Genomic DNA, 12581 nt, shown 5'->3' on the forward strand with positions numbered 1-12581 from the left:
TCATGACTTGTGTAAATATTGTAATGTCATGAGATAAATATACTTGTAAATAAAAAATGTACAGCAAATTTAAAGGGGGAGGAACGTATAATTATAGTTTTGTTAAGTGTTGGACTGTAGCTTTAAGAATGGTCCTGTGAGGTGAGATCACATAATCTGTGTAAACCAATGTGTTAGCAGCATGGATTATCCCCACAGGCAAATTGGATAATGAGGGGATACTTGAAAATTTCATCAGAAACAATTGTTTATAAAGATCACAATCCTCTAAAGTTACTGGACAAATTTTAAGACAAAGTGCAAGGCTATTCAGATGGAGTTTATTACTGCAACCATTTACTCTACAGGTAATACATGTCACTGGATGAGGCAATCTGTTTCTACACGCGTTATGAAGAGCTTGAAGCTTAAAGGATAAACCGGACATTTTAAAATCTGGACACTGAATTGGAATGATTTCTGCTGATACCAAGGATTTGTAAATATATTATGTTAATGCACGCATCTGGTAATGTAAGAGTGTAAGTATGTAATTAAGTATCAGAGATAAAAAAAATGAAGCTGTCTTTTAGAATTATGATGATTCATTTTTTGATCAGGAGGGGGTGTCTTGAAGAGATTAATGTCTATAATGTTATTGGAAATTATTTTTAAATAGAGTTCAGTAGTGTCTGTATGTGTGTATCTTAAGTGGATTAAAGCCAACTGGTCTAGAGGTTTTGATGTAAGGAAAAAAGTGGGTTTGAAATGGTAAGTAGATACCCACGGGGACATTTAGAAACATAGGTGTCAAGCGGGAAAATAGCATTTTTAATTAAACCATTCAAAAGAATAGGTGAAATCTTGCACCTAGCTGGAAACCACCAAGCAATGTATTTATTTTTCAAGCTTACTAATAAAGTTGGTGGGAAAAGGGTGTTATTATTCGAAGAAGTAAAATTAAAAACCTAATAATACAATGGAAAATTTACATTCAAAGAGAAAGGTATGTAAAAAGGAGAAAGGTAATTGTGTGTAAGGCAGAGGCATTTTAAGATCCAACTAGTGTGAGAAGCCTCAAACTGTTGACTACAAGGATACAGGGCTGAAAGAAACACATTTTAAATGTGTCTGTCCAGGGTGTGCTCTGCCATGTGTCTTGTAAATCTATGAGTTTTACTGTTGCCTTAACAGGGGTGTAACTGAAAGTCAGATTAATTAGGAGATTTTAGTCGTTATTATAGTAGTAATTTTGTAGACATCTGTATGTGCTTACAATTTTTGTGTTAATAAATGTTGAATTTAGCTTTATAAAAAATCTCTTGAGGCTCAGTGATCTTATTACCACTGAATTCAAAGCCTGCATCTTGAAATATACAAGTTGCAAAATTCGGTTATGACAGTTGTTTCAAGTTTGCCTCTGTGATTTGAAAAACTCAGCCTTTACCATCGGCTGTGTCATAATACCGTGAAACTTGGCCAGGCTATCACAACAATTTTACAATTTGTATTTATTATAAGAAGGTTTGTGCACAAAAGTCAGAAGTAAAGAGTCCATGACCACTTTTAGAGATTTTTAAAACTATATCACAACGTTTATTAACAGAAGAAAAGAAGACTTAAACACAGAAGATTTCTGTTACATAGTTACATTTATTTTTATAACAGTTCACTAAGACTCCTAATTACACACCCCTTTCAGGCAACAATCCAGAATAGATTATTAATCTATAAAACATCCAGCAAGATTGCCACAAGCTCCCACTGTTGCTATAAAGTGAGGTATTTCACTGCTTCTCTCTCCCTCTTACTTGACAGTAAAACTTCAAAGGCTTTTAACACAATCTTGGTTGCTGGAACAGCAACCTTCTCCAGAGTGACTAGAGGCTTTTCCCATAAATCTGTTTCACAGCACACCTTTCAGGATCTCACACGGTCACACCAAATACAGCTTTCCATCTTTCTTTAAATATATTTCCTCCTTTTTGATCTGTAAATCCCATTCTTTTCACCTGTCTTTGGAAGTTACTTTTCCCAGAATATAAAAAATCTTTTATGTTGTCATTAAGGCCTGCACTTTTGGGGAAAATAAGAATAACTTTGTCTTATTTATCTTGTAAGTTGTAAACACCTTACCATATCCTTTTGAAAATCAAACAACCTTTCCATTTATCAAAAAATGCAAACTTCATTTCACTTAGCTTGTTCATTAGCATTTCAAAGACCTTTTTCTTACACTTAACCCCTTTGATGATTCAGACCTTGCAGTCTAACAGCCTGCAGTTTACTTAAATTCTCAGGCACACACATATACACACACACAAACAGACACACCTGCTTTAATGTATCCCACAGTAATATCAGGAAAAATATGCCAGTTCCTTTACACTGCGTATCGCTCAGCTAGTCCAAGTCTCTGGCATCGAGGTCAGTGTTGAAGACATTCTTGAAGTGTCCCAAACAGGTCAAAACTGCCCAGTGGAACTTTAAATTTCTCATACAATTACCACAAATGAGTGCAGGTCAGGAGATTTGAAGAGTCCCAAAGCACAACAGCGGTGATTGTCTGAACATTCACTACTGTTGGCGTTGGTTGATGTCTCAGGTCAATGATCTTTCACCAGATCTTTCAGGTCATCAACCTGAGATCTGTTTTTCCCTCTCAGATCTGCTGAATATTTCCAGCATTTTCCAATTTTAAATTCAGATTTCCAGAATCTGCAGTATTTTACTTCTGTTCAAGATTAGGATGATTACTGTATTTGATATACATTAAAACTTGACCTTGGGGATACACAGCACAAATTCAAAATTGCAGAGGACACAAACTTGGAAGTGTAGTAAAAAGTGAGGAAGATAGTAATAGACTTCAAGGAGTACATAAACTGGCTAGTATAATGGGTGGAAACATGGCAAATGAAATTCAATGCAGAAAAGTTAAAGATGATGCATTTGGTCTCTAGAATGAGAAGAGACCACAGGATCATGAGAAATAGGAGCAAATGTAAGTCATTCAGATCATCAAGCCTGCTATGCCGTGGTTACGACACAGCAGTTCATAAAGGCTGAGTTGTTTAAATCCCAGAGGGAACTTGAAAATAAAGGTTATGGCAGTTGTTCAATTGGTATGTTTGAGATGTAGTTCTGAATTCAGGAATAAAATCACCAAGCCTCATGGTTTTTAATATTAAATTAAACACTTACTAATTTAACAACAAATTAAACACATATACATATCTACAAATTACTACCACAATAACTTTTAAACAAATCACCAAATTAATCACTCCCAGGTAAATCTTCACCAAGGCAACAGTAAGCCATAGACTTTAAGCAAACACTAGACAAAGCACATTTGACCTTTCAAATTCAAAATGAGGTTCCTTTGCAGACACAGTGGTTGGAGGCATACAGGCTGGTTAGGTTTTAAATGCCTCTGCCTTACACACACTATCTCCTTTCTGTTTCTACCTAGCTTCCTCTTTGAATGTAAATTCTCATTGTATCACTCAGTCTTTGAACTTCAGCCGTTCAAACAATAAAATCCCTTTCATAGCACTAATTTTATCAGTAAGCTGAAAAATTACACACATTGATAAAAACAAAAAAACTGCGGATGCTGGAAATCCAAAACAAAAACAGAATTACCTGGAAAAACTCAGCAGGTCTGGCAGCATCGGCGGAGAAGAAAAGAGTTGACGTTTCGAGTCCTCATGACCCTTTGACAGAACTTGAGTTCGAGTCCAAGAAAGAGTTGAAATATAAGCTGGTTTAAGGTGTGTGTGTGGGGGGCGGAGAGATAGAGAGAGAGAGGTGGGGGGGGTGTGGTTGTAGGGACAAACAAGCAGTGACAGAAGCAGATCATCAAAAGATGTCAACGACAATAGTACAATAGAACACATAGGTGTTAAAGTTAAAGTTGGTGATATTATCTAAACGAATGTGCTAATTAAGAATGGATGGTAGGGCACTCAAGGTATAGCTCTAGTGGGGGTTTTTTTTTATATAATGGAAATAGGTGGGAAAAGGAAAATCTTGATAATTTATTGGAAAGAAAAGGAAGGGGGAAACAGAAAGGGGGTGGGGATGGGGGAGGGAGCTCACGACCTAAAGTTGTTGAATTCAATATTCAGTCCAGAAGGCTGTAAAGTCCCTAGTCGGAAGATGAGGTGTTGTTCCTCCAGTTTGCGTTGGGCTTCACTGGAACAATGCAGCAAGCCAAGGACAGACATGTGGGCAAGAGAGCAGGGTGGAGTGTTAAAATGGCAAGCGACAGGGAGGTTTGGGTCATTCTTGCGGACAGACCGCAGGTGTTCTGCGAAGCGGTCACCCAGTTTACGTTTGGTCTCTCCAATGTAGAGGAGACCACATTGGGAGCAACGAATGCAGTAGACTAAGTTGGGGGAAATGCAAGTGAAATGCTGCTTCACTTGAAAGGAGTGTTTGGGTCCTTGGACGATGAGAAGAGAGGAAGTGAAGGGGCAGGTGTTGCATCTTTTGCGTGGGCATGGAGTGGTGCCATAGGAGGGGGTTGAGGAGTAGGGGGTGATGGAGGAGTGGACCAGGGTGTCCCGGAGGGAGCGATCCCTACGGAATGCAGATAAGGGGGGGTGAAGGGAAGATGTGTTTGGTGGTGGCATCATGCTGGAGTTGGCGGAAATGGCGGAGGATGATCCTTTGAATGCGGAGGCTGGTGGGGTGATAAGTGAGGACAAAGGGGACCCTATCATGTTTCTGGGAGGGAGGAGAAGGCGTGAGGGCGGATGCGCGGGAGATGGGCCGGACAAGGTTGAGGGCCCTGTCAACGACCGTGGGTGGAAAACCTCGGTTAAGGAAGAAGGAGGACATGTCAGAGGAACTGTTTTTGAATGTAGCATCATCGGAACAGATGCGACGGAGACGAAGGAACTGAGAGAATGGGATGGAGTCCTTACAGGAAGCGGGGTGTGAGGAGCTGTAGTCGAGATAGCTGTGGGAGTCGGTGGGTTTGTAATGGATATTGGTGGACAGTCTATCACCAGAGATTGAGACAGAGAGGTCAAGGAAGGGAAGGGAAGTGTCAGAGATGGACCACGTAAAATGATGGAGGGGTGGAGATTGGAAGCAAAATTAATAAATTTTTCCAAGTCCCGACGAGAGCATGAAGCGGCACCGAAGTAATCATCGATGTACCGCAGAAAGAGTTGTGGAAGGGGGCCGGAGTAGGACTGCAACAAGGAATGTTCCACATACCCCATAAAGAGACAGGCATAGCTGGGGCCCATGCGGGTACCCATAGCCACACCTTTTATTTGGAGGAAGTGAGAGGAGTTGAAGGAGAAATTGTTCAGCGTGAGAACAAGTTCAGCCAGACGGAGGAGAGTAGTGGTGGATGGGGATTGTTCGGGCCTCTGTTCGAGGAAGAAGCTAAGGGCCCTCAGACTATCCTGGTGGGGGATGGAGGTGTAGAGGGATTGGACGTCCATGGTGAAGAGGAAGCGGTTGGGGCCAGGGAACTGGAAATTGTTGATGTGACGTAAGGTGTCAGAGGAATCACGGATGTAGGTGGGAAGCGACTGGACAAGGGGAGAGAGAAGGGAGTCAAGATAACGAGAAATGAGTTCTGTGGGGCAGGAGCAAGCTGAGACGATCGGTCTACCGAGGCAGTTCTGTTTGTGGATTTTGGGTAGGAGATAGAAGCGGGCCGTCCGAGGTTGGGCGACTATCAGGTTGGAAGCTGTGGGAGGGAGATCCCCAGAGGAGATGAGGTCAGTGACAGTCCTGGAAACAATGGCTTGATGTTCAGTGGTGGGGTCATGGTCCAGGGAGAGGTAGGAGGAAGTGTCTGCGAGTTGACGCTCAGCCTCCACGAGGTAGAGGTCAGTGCGCCAGACAACAACAGCACCACCCTTGTCAGCGGGTTTGATGACAATGTCAGGGTTGGACCTGAGAGAATGGAGTGCAGTAAGTTCAGAGAGAGACAGGTTAGAATGGGTGAGAGGAGCAGAGAAATTGAGACAACTAATGTCGCGCCGACAGTTCTCAATGAAAAGATCGAGAGAAGGTAAGAATCCAGGGGGAGGGGTCCAGGTGGAGGGTGAATATTGGAGATGGGTAAAAGGATCCGTTGAACTGGGAGAGGACTCCTGCCCAAAGAAGTGAGCCCGGAGACGAAGACGGTGGAAGAAGAGTTCAGTATCATGCCGAGCCCGAAATTCATTGAGGTGAGGGCGTAAGGGTATGAAACTAAGTCCTTTGCTGAGCACTGAACGTTCAGCATCGGAGAGGGGAAGGTCAGGGGGTATAGTCAATACACGGCTGGGGTTGGGATTGGAAGAAAGGGTGGGGACGGAGGGACAGGCAGGGGTGGAGGGTCCTAGATGGGTGTTGGTATAGATGAGTTGTTGGAGCTTGCGTTCCTTAGCACTTGAGAGAAAGAGAAAAAGTTTCTTGTTGAGGCGCCAGATGAGCCGAAGGATAAAATGAAACTGGGGGCACGCGCAGCTTTGAAAAAGGGTACGGCGGTGCTGCTGGAGGGAGAGGTCGAGTGTGTTCATATGGCGGCGCATGGCACTGATTGTGGATCTCAGAATGTGAAAATTACACACATTGTTTGACTTCTTCTAGCTAGGTGCAAGATTTTCCCCTGTTCTTTTTGATGGTCTATTTAACAAATGCAATTTGTTACAACAACTTTACCTTAACTTCCTTATTGTTCAACATCTCAAAACTACTATACATCAAAGCACCCAGACTAACTGCCTTTAATACAGTTAAGACACACACATAGACATAGACCCCCACTAGGATTCAATTTAAAAAATATATAATTTCCAACAACATTATGCACATTGACATCACTTCATGACAGCCATTCAATAAGATCATGGCTGATCTGATTGTAACCATAATTCCCCTTTCCTGTCTGTCCCCCGCCATAGCCCTTGACTCTCTTGTCTCTCAAAAATCAGTCTAACTCAGCCTTGAATATACCCAATGACCCAGCCTCCACTGTGGTAGAGAATTCCAAACACTGATAACTCTGAGAGAAGAAATTCCTCCTCATTTCCATCTTAAATAGGACATCTCTTACTTTTAAACTGTGCCCCCTGGTGCTAGATCCCCTCACGAGGGGAGTCATCCTCTCAGTATCTACTCTGTCAAGCCCCCTCAGAATCTTTTGTTTCAGTAAGATCATCTCTCACTCTTCTAAACTTCATTGAGTAGAGACCCAACCTGCTCAACCTTTCCTTATAAGATCACCCCTCCATCCCAGGAATCAGCCTAGTGAACCTTCTCTCAACTGCTTTCAGTGCCAGTATATCTAGTCTCCTGTTTCCTGTTTCCTTTGCAAAAATCTAGCACACCAATTCTATTTCTCTCTAAATGTGTCAGGTAGCATCGAGTATTTCCGGCATTTCACTTTTTAAAAAAATATTCTTTCGCAGGATGTGGGCATCGCTGGCTAGGCCAGTATATAGTGCCCATATCCAATTGCCCTTGAGAAGGTGGTGGTGAGCTGCCTTCTTGAACCACTGCAGTCCATGTGCTGTGTGCACACCTGCAGTGCTGTTAGGGAGGGAGTTCCAGGACAGTAAAGGAATGGTGATGTGGTTCCAAATCAGAGTGGTGAATGGCTTGTGTTACAAAACACAAATACTTACCTTAAGCTGGAGTCAGAGCTCAGGACTCCAGTTCCCGGCAGGCCACAGGTCTGCGCATGCGCCGGCCGAGATATTAGTCACACATGTGCAGTTAAGTATTTTTTGTTCTTGTTATGACATTGCAGATGATGCCAAGTGGACCACATCTTACATGGAAACTTGGCCAGACCAACAGAGCAGTTTTGCAATTTGTATTTATTATGAGATGTGTGCACTGAATTTAGAAGTAATGAGTCTATTGACTGCTTTAGAAATTTTAAAAGTGAAATTAAAATATTTATTAACAAAAGAAAATATTTCAAGCACATACATAAAACTACAATTAGTTAATACTATAACAAACCCTAAGATTCCTAATCCACCTCACTTCCAATTACACACCCCCTTTAAGGCAACAGTCCAAAATAGATGTTAAGTTTAAAAAGCAAGTCAGCAAGTTACCATAATACCCACTTAACAGTGGAATTCCAAAAGCCTGTCTCCAACGTCAGTTGCTGAACACAGCAGACTTTTGTAAAAATGGCTGGAGGCTTCCCAAAGGTTGTTTCACACACTCCTGTTAGATCTCACATGCACCCCCCACCACCACCGCCCACAACATAGCCTTACATTCCCCTTTATACATGTTTCTTTCTCTTTAATCTGTAAATTCTATTGTTCCATATGTCTTTGCAACTTTACCTTTCCCATAATATAAAAATCTTGCCTGTTGTCAATACTATCAGTAGCCTTTGGGAAAAATAAACACACTGCTTGTCTGCCTAGGTGTAAACATCCTATTATTCCTTTGGAATCCACGCAACTCCTTCAGTTATCTAAAAATGCAAGTTTCCTTCACACCTTACATGCTAAGACAGCACAATTTCTATTCATTAGACAGAACCAGCTACACTCACACCCATAAACCGACTTTACAATAAACCAGAATATTATGAAAATTATTATACTTTCGTAACAGTTCTTCAGGCTGAGAACCAGCCCCGTGCACATGCACATAAGAAAACGAAGCAAAGAAGTGAAATGGCGCGAAACTTCAGGTCAGGTGACCTGAATCGAGGTGCCATTGCAGAGTTTGTCCCAAGGAGCATGACATGGGGAGGGGGTCAGGGAGAAGGTACTAAACCAAGAAGAACGTCCTAACCCAGGGAGTGGGACAGAAAGGTCCCAGAAGACAGTCCCAGACAGAGACAAAGACAGGGGTCAGAAAGAGGTCTCAGAACTCAAGTTGAAAGAAAGGAACAAAGAAATAGGCTGTGAATTAAAGACAGAGCTTCAGGGAGCAGATTTGAAGCAAAGCTTTTTTTAAATTCATTTATGAGATGTGAGTTTTGCTGGCTGGGCCAGCATTTATTGCCGTCCCCAGCTGCCCTTGAGAAGGTGGTGGTGAGCTGCCTTCTTGAAACGCTGCAGTCCTGTGGTGTAAGTACACCCACAGTGCTGTTAGGAAGGGAGTTCCAGGGTCTTGAACCAGCGACAGTGAAGGAACGGCGATATACTTCCAAGTCAGAATAGTGAGTTACTTGGAGGGGAACTTCCAGGTGGTGGTGTTCCCATCTACCTGCTGCCTTTGTCCTTCTACAAGGTAGTGGTCATGAGTTTGGAAGGTTCTGTCAAAGGAGCCTTGGAAAATTCCTGCAGTGCATCTTGTAGATGGTACACACTGCTGCTACTGTGCTTCAGTGGTGGAGGGAGTGAATGTGGTGCCAATCAAGTGGGGTACTTTGTCCTGGACAGTGTCAAACTTCTTGAGTTCTGTGGGAGCTGCATTCATCCAGGCAAGTTGTGAGTATTCCATCATACTCCTGACTTGTGCCTTGTAGATGCTGGACAGGCTTTGGGGAGTCAGGAGGTGAATTACTCATTGCAGAATTCCTAGTCTCTGATCTACTCTTGTAGCCACAGCATTTATATGGCTAGTCCAGTTCAGTTTCTGGCAATGTTAAACTCCAGTATGTTGATGGTGGGGAATTCAGTGATGGTAATGCCATTGAACAGCAAGGGGAGATGGTTGGATTCTCTCTTGTTGGAGATGGCCATTGCCTGACACTTGTGTGGCCCGAATGTTATTTGCCACTTGTCAGCCCAAGCCTGGATATTGTCCAGGTCGTGCTGCATTTGGACATGGACTGCTTCAGTATCTGAGGAGTTGCAAATGCTGCTGAGCACTGTGCAATCATCAGGGGACATCTCCACTTCTGTCCTTATGATGGAAGGAAGGTCACTGATGAAGCAGCTGAAATAGTTGGGCCGAGGGCTTTACAGCAGCCCTGAAAACCTGAGAGGTGGCAGCCAAATTTGTGACCCCTTACTGCAGGCCTTTTGCAGCAGTGGTGGTCTGCTTGGCACAGCCGAAGATCGGAAATTACACTTGGAAGGTGAAGCTTGAGTGTACGCGAAGATCTAAGGGAAAGGTATCTTGGAAGGCAAGATTAAAACAATGGAGGTGGATCCTGGTTGCAGACGCCCAACTGGAGGTGATGTTTGAAGGGAATTCCAAGGCAAGTTCTTTGAACATGGGAATTGGAAGCCCTTGTGAGAAAGACCGAGTTTCAGTGAGACTGGTTGGCTCACGTTGTGACAAGTATCTGGGTGGGTTGTTGAGGAATCCATTGAATTTGCTTGGGTCACATCTATCATTTACTTTGGAGTGTGATGTGTCTGACCACAGCTCGCCTGTTAATTCACATGTACCTCATAGTTACCCTCAGGAGGAAAAGATAGATATTTTGAATTGTTTTATCTTTCTGAATTTATGTAACAGGATTGTACATGCTCTCTGGCGTCAGGCGCGTCTACTGGGACAAAATGGGGAATGAGAAAGATCAAATAAATAAAAGATATAAGAAATATAAGACAGAAAGAGAGCGTGAACAATGTGAATACGGATGGAAAGGGAAACATGAAAAATCAGCAAAGCAGATGAAACTCCAGTGACTTTGGGAGACTAGTGGAAAAGAAATGCAGTTTGACACCAAGTTTACAGATTATCTGATAAGACTGACCTGACAGGGGATCCTGTAAATACCAAGGCATCCATCACACAGGGAGCAATTACAGCCAGAGGGGAAATGACAGCCAAAGTTAATGTCTGAAGTTGCCCGAAACTTGTGGGTCTTCCAGCACAAAGAGTTGTCCCCGAGCGAGTGTTGCAGACTGGCACATTCCAAAGTCCAGGACTACGTGCTGAGGGACACACTAAAGCTTGGGGCAGCTGCCGCAAAGGCGCAATGGTGAAGGATCGCTGCCTAAGACCTTTCTGTCATAGTGCACTGAGGGACTGAGAACTGTGTAGAGCCCCTTGGGCTGTACAGCTCAAAATGAATGTCTGCAAATGGTTGTAATATTCATTGTTTGTACTGATGCACCTTGTGATTCATGTTGTAAAAGTTGAACCTGATTGTATTTTTGTGATGGTGATTTTGAAATGGTTTGAAATGTTGTTGAAGATTTTTTATGAATAAAGTATATTTTTGCAAAAAAAAAGTTGTTTGTATTAAAGGCACAGAGTTGCAGAGAGCCTCGTTAGACAGTTCAATGTGCTTTTATTAGCGCCTGTCTGTCATCCCTGAGCTGATAGATTTTTCTATTGAAAAGTACCCTGCCTGTCGGTGAAATTTCAGTGCCCAATCTCACACTGACGGGAACTATGAAAACATCCAAATCCAAAGTTAGAGTTTTTAAATCACAGCTTTCCCGTGTGGAATGGGAAACAGGGCCACATCTCGTGGATCAGCCACATCTGGCACCAAACAAGGTCACTCCCGGGAAGATTTTAGTTTGTGCCCACAGATGATTTGATTTCAGTTTTACTTGTGGTTCATTTTCCCTTCAGACTCACAAAGATTCCCAATAGATTGGACAATTGTTTCCAAAAACTGCCTGATCTCCCTTCAGGTTCCGGCACTTTAAACTAATTCCCTTCTGCAGTTAAGGGGACAAACTCTCTTCCTGATGTGAATGTTGATTCAGCTGCTGCATATTCCTGGATTTATTTATTCCGTTTTTGTGTCCGATTTGCACCATCTGTAGTACTGTGTGTTTTTATTGATATCGGCTGAGTGTCAGAGGGGAGCTGCTCGGATTCACCTTCAGAGGGTAAAGTCAGGATCACTCTCTGAAAAGTTTACTGAGAGTTCATTGAGAATAGAAATTCCGCAACATGAAACTATCGTATAAAAAATTATTTTTCTTAAGCAGGAGATTGTCGCGCCACTATCTGCAGGGCTGACTTTTTGGACCTTAGATGTAAAGTTTATTCACAGGCCGCACAAGGCGACTTCCTCCTTTTCTCTCTTTCCCGTCACTCTGTTTGACTCTGTTTTCTGTGTAAAATTCCCTCTCCCCCTCTTCCCTTATACAGATAGATCCCTCCCCCAGCAAATAAAGAATATTGAGGACTTACCTCTTACTTTCAGACTATCTAATCGAAGATTTTTTACATCTTTTCACCAGATCTGTAAGGAGAGAGAGAAGTCATAACGGCGATCCCCTGGAAGCTTTCACTTTCGAATGAATCACTCATTCCTAATAAGGTGCTTAGCAGGTCTCATGGTCTGTTTGAAGTAACTCTTAAGGAGGCACTGTCACGCTGGTATCATCAAGGTAAAAAAAACCTGAAAAATTCATTTTAGAGGAATAGTTAATAAACTCAAACTCATACAAAATAAAGGGAACAGTAAATTAAATCATAAAATTATTTAGAGTTTTAACTTTTTTATCCTTTCATGGAATATGGGCATCATGTGCCCATCCCTAATTGCCCCTGAGAAGTTGGCAGTGAGACAACTGAGTGGTTTACTACTTCAGATGATTGAAGAGTCAACCACATTGCTGTGGATCTGGGGTCACATATAGGCCAGGCCAGGTAAGGATGCAGATTCCCTTCCAAAAGGACATTTGTGAAGGACATTTTTTACAAAAAGTCATGGTCATCATTACTGAGATTAGCTTCATATTCCA

The 12581-nt window shown here is 42.6% G+C and overlaps 1 protein-coding gene across 5 annotated transcripts in view; it reads right to left on the reverse strand.

The window, feature by feature from the left end:
• The window catches only part of LOC121291814 (zinc-binding protein A33-like), a 129944-nt gene extending 117805 nt beyond the window's left edge, over positions 1-12139 (reverse strand). For all 5 annotated transcript variants that reach the window (XM_041213403.1, XM_041213405.1, XM_041213399.1 and 2 more), the window contains exon 1: positions 12025-12139. The gene's annotated coding sequence lies outside the window, so the exon portion shown is untranslated. The remainder of the gene's footprint in view (positions 1-12024) is intronic.
• Positions 12140-12581: the final 442 nt, after the last annotated feature.

This window comes from Carcharodon carcharias, chromosome 19 (assembly GCF_017639515.1).
Source record: "Carcharodon carcharias isolate sCarCar2 chromosome 19, sCarCar2.pri, whole genome shotgun sequence".
In the NCBI taxonomy this organism is placed as follows: domain Eukaryota; kingdom Metazoa; phylum Chordata; class Chondrichthyes; order Lamniformes; family Lamnidae; genus Carcharodon; species Carcharodon carcharias.